The following is a 5249-nucleotide window of genomic DNA, read 5'->3' as shown; positions in this document are numbered from 1 at the left end:
GTTCTAATTTCTCGCTGCCTAAACCTGGGATCACGTGCCCCTTTTAGCCTCGCCAGACGCAGCTGGCATTTGCTACCTAGATGACACGCAGGTCACGCTTTCTCACTCGCTGTCTTCATCCCGCGAAGGCGTATTTCCTCCAGGCGCCTTCCCTGAGCTCGTCATGTCTTGTGGCACACCAGGCGTGACACATGTGCTCACTAACGGAGCTGCCTTCTTCCATCATGCAGTTGAGAATTGTTTCGATGCTTCATAGCATTCCACGGCTGCATGAGTCTCAAAAATAGCTTTCAGCTCTTTCATCAACTCATGAGGATCGTGGTGCTCAAAATGTTTTTGAAGATCGGATTCTAGACTGCACAGAATGGCACACTGAACTTGAGAGTACCGAATTTTTCGAGTCTCGTAAACAGCTTTTACTTCATCGGTTTCAGTTTCTGCAGGAGGGTCACCTAGCGGTGCATCAAGCACATATTGCAGATTTCCGCCAGAGAGGAAGATCCTCACATGACGGAACCAGTCGGTGAAGTTGCTACCGTTGCTCTTAAGTTTCTCTTTCTCTAGGAACTGATTAAAATTGATTGGGGACGCCATCTCTACAACATATATTTGCAAAAGTTTAGACTAAGTTTATGACAAATTGAGTTCAAATTTTAATTCAACATAATTAAAAAATCTAGGTGAACTCCCACTCAAAACAATATCCCTCGCATTGTCTTAGTGATCACACGAACCAAATCCACCACACCTAAACCCGATCATCACGAGAAAAGGTGTGATTTCAATGGCGAACACTCAAAGTGTTCATCATATCAACCATATGATTCATGCTCTACCTTTCGGTATCACGTGTTCCGAGACCATGTCTGTACATGCTAGGCTCGTCAAGGCCACCTTAGTATCCGCATGTGCAAAACTGTCTTGCACCCATTGTATGTACTTATTGAATCTATCACACCCGATCATCACGAGATGCTTCGAAACGACAAGACTTGGTAACGGTGCTACTAAGGATGAACACTTTATTATCTTGAGATTTTAGTGAGGGATCATCTTATAATGCTACCGTCGCGATCTAAGCAAAATAAGATGCATAAAAGGATTAACATCACATGCAGTTCATATGTGATATGATATGGCCCTTTTGTCTTTGCGCCTTTGATCTTCATCTCCAAAGCACGGACATGATCTCCATCATCTTCGGGCATGATCTCCATCATCATCGGCATAGCGTCAAGGTCAATGGCGCCGTCTTCATGATTGTCCTCCATGTAGCAACTATTACAACTACTTTGAAATACTACTCAACATGAAATTTAAAGACAACCATAAGGCTCCTGCCGGTTGCCACAATACAATAATGATCATCTCATACATATTCATCATCACATTATGGCCATATCACATCACCAAACCCTGCAAAAACAAGTTAGACGTCTCTAATTTGGTTTGCATATTTTACGTGGTTTAGGGTTTTCGAGAGAGATCTAATCTACCTACGAACATGAACCACAACGTTGATACTAATGTTTTCAATAGAAGAGTAAATTGAATCTTCACTATAGTAGGAGAGACAGACACCCGCAAAGCCTCTTATGCAATACAAGTTGCATGTCGAACGAGGAACAATTCTCATGAACGCGGTCATGTAAAGTTAGTCCGAGCCGCTTCATCCCACTATGCCACAAAGATGCAAAGTACTCAAACTAAAGATAACAAGAGCATCAATGCCCACAAAACCATTGTGTTCTACTCGTGCAACCATCTATGCATAGACACGGCTCTGATACCACTGTAGGATAACGTTGCATAGAAAACAAAAATTTTCCTACCGCGAACACGCAATCCAAGCCAAGATGCAATCTAGAAGACGGTAGCAACGAGGGGTTTATCGAGTCTCACCCTTGAAGAGATTCCAAAGCCTACAAGAGGAGGCTCTTGTTGCTGCGGTAGACGTTCACTTGCCGCTTGCAAAAGCGCGTAGAAGATCTTGATCACGATCGGTTCCGGCGCCACGAACGGGCAGCACCTCCGTACTCGGTCACACGTTCGGTTGTTGATGAAGACGACGTCCACCTCCCCGTTCCAGCGGGCAGCAGAAGTAGTAGCTCCTCTTGAATCCGACAGCACGACGGCGTGGTGTCGGTGGTGGTGGAGAAGTCCGGCGGAGCTTCACTAAGCGTGCGGGACGTGGTGGAGGAGAGAGGCCGCTAGGGTTTGGGGAGAGGGGGCGCCGACCACTATAGGGGTGCGGCCACCTTGTGGTTCTTGGGTGGACGGCCCCCTCCCCTTGGCCCCTCATTATATAGGTGGAACCCCAAGTGTTGGTCTCCAAGTCTTCGAATAAGACCCGAACCAAAAACCTTCCATATGGTGGGGAAACCTACCCAAGCTAGGACTCCCACTAGAGGTGGGAGTTCCACCTCCCATATGGGGGGGTGGCCGGCCCCCTAAGGGGGAGTCCACTTGGGACTCCACCCCCACTAGGGTTGGCCGGCCATGGAGGTGGAGTCCCATGTGGACTCCACCTTCCTTGGTGGTTTCTTCCGGATTTTTCTAGAACCTTCTAGAACCTTCCATAGAACCTTCCGCGACATTTTAATTCACATAAAATGACATCATATATATGAATCTTATTCTCCGGACCATTCCGGAACTCCTCGTGATGTCCGGGATCTCATCCGGGACTCCGAACAAATATTCGAACTTCATTCCATATTCAAGTTCTACCATTTCAACATCCAACTTTAAGTGTGTCACCCTACGGTTCGTGAACTATGCGGACATGGTTGAGTACTCACTCCGACCAATAACCAATAGCGGGATCTGGAGATCCATAATGGCTCCCACATATTCAACGATGACTTTAGTGATCGAATGAACCATTCACATACAATACCAATTCCCTTTGTCACGCGATATTTTACTTGTCCGAGGTTTGATCTTCGGTATCACTCTATACCTTGTTCAACCTCGTCTCCTGACAAGTACTCTTTACTCGTACCGTGGTATGTGGTCTCTTATGAACTTATTCATATGCTTGCAAGACATTAGACGACATTCCACCGAGAGGGCCCAGAGTATATCTATCCGTCATCGGGATGGACAAATCCCACTATTGATCCATATGCCTCAACTCATACTTTCCGGATACTTAATCCCACCTTTATAACCACCCATTTACGCAGTGGCGTTTGGTGTAATCAAAGTACCTTTCCGGTATAAGTGATTTACATGATCTCATGGTCATAAGGACTAGGTAACTATGTATCGAAAGCTTATAGCAAATAACTTAATGACGAGATCTTATGCTACGCTTAATTGGGTGTGTCCATTACATCATTCATACAATGACATAACCTTGTTATTAATAACATCCAATGTTCATGATTATGAAACTAATCATCCATTAATCAACAAGCTAGTTTAAGAGGCATACTAGGGACTTCTTGTTGTCTACATATCACACATGTACTAATGTTTCGGTTAATACAATTATAGCATGATATATAAACATTTATCATAAACATAAAGATATAAATAATAACCACTTTATTATTGCCTCTAGGGCATATCTCCTTCATTCGCCACTGTGCACTACTTCGAGCTTGCCCAGCTTACTGCAGCACCATTCAATATGAACACGTACCCAGACTGTGACTTAGAGTCATCAGGATCAGTGTTCCAACTTGCATCGGTGTAACCATTTACAACGAGCTCTTGGTCACTGATACGTCTCCAACGTATCTATAATTTCTGATGTTCCATGCTTGTTTTATCACAATACCTACATGTTTTGCTTTGCACTTTATATCATATTATGGCATTTATTGGACTAACCTATTAACAAGATGCCACAGTGCCAGTTTCTGTTTATTATGTCTGTTTATTGCAGAAAAGGCCCAAAAACAAAAGTGCTCGGAAAAATCCAGAAAAATTACAGAAATTCTATTTCGCTGGAAGACTCACGGAGCCAGAAGGGCAAGCCAGGGGGAGGCCCAGGGCCTCCTCACCATAGGCCGGCGCGGCCTGGAGGGTGGTCACCCCACCCTATGGTGTCGTCGCCTCGGGACTCTTCCGACTCCGACTCTTCGCCTATTTAAGCCGTCGTGACCTAAAACTTCGACACCGCTTGATGAAACTCCAGAAAGACTCCAGGGGCGCCGCCACATCGCGAAACTCCAATTCGGGGGACAGAAGTCTCTGTTCCGGCACCCTGCCGGGACGGGGAATTGCCCCCGGAGCCATCTCCACCGCCGTCTCCACCGCCATCTTCACCGCCATCGCTGCCTCCATGATGAGGAGGGAGTAATTCACCCCCGGGGCTGAGGGCTCCGCTATAGCTATGTGGTTCATCTCTCTCTCTTTGTGATCAAGTTGAATATCAACTATGTGCTACTCTAGTGATGTTATTAAAGTAGTCTATTCCTCCTCCATGATGTAATGTTGGCAGTGTGTGCATCATGAAGTACTTGGTTTATGCTATGATTGTGATCTCTTGTAGATTATGAAGTTAACTATTACTATGATGGTATTGATGCGATCTATTCCTCCTTTCATAGTGTGATGGTAGAAGTGTGCATGCTATGTTAGTACTTGGTGTGGTTGTGTTGATCTATCTTGCACTCTAAGGTTATTTAAATATGAACATTGAATATTGTGGAGCTTGTTAACTCCGGCATTGAGGGTTCGTGTAATCCTATACAATGGTGTTCATCATCCAAAAAGAGGGTGTAGAGTAGTCCTATTATGTGATCATTGTTGAGAGTGTCCACTAGTGAAAGCAGGATCCCTGGGCCTTGCTTCCAAGCATCGAATCTCCGTTTGTCTACTGTTTTGTTGAATGTTTGCTCGCTGCCATATTTCATTCAGATTGCTATTACCACTCACACTCATCCATATTACTTGTATCTCACTATCTCTTCGCCGAACTAGTGCACCTATTGTATTAGGTGTGTTGGGGACACAAGAGACTTCTTGCTTTGTGGTTGCAGGGTTGCTTGAGAGGGATATCTTTGACCTCTTCCTCCCTGAGATCGATAAACCTTGGGTGATCCACTTAAGGGAAACTTGCTGCTGTTCTACAAACCTCTGCTCTTGGAGGCCCAACACTGTCTACAAGAATAGAAGCTCCCGTAGACATCAAGCACTTTTCTGGCGCCGTTGCTGGGGAGGAAAAGTAAAAGGCACTCATACTTCGGTTCCAGGTAACAGTACTTTTCTGGCGCCATTGTGTGTGTGCTCAAAGC

Source organism: Lolium perenne, chromosome 3 (assembly GCF_019359855.2).
Source record: "Lolium perenne isolate Kyuss_39 chromosome 3, Kyuss_2.0, whole genome shotgun sequence".
In the NCBI taxonomy this organism is placed as follows: Eukaryota; Viridiplantae; Streptophyta; class Magnoliopsida; order Poales; family Poaceae; genus Lolium; species Lolium perenne.
The sequence above is the reverse complement of the archived record's forward strand: the minus strand, read 5'-3'. Positions refer to the sequence as shown.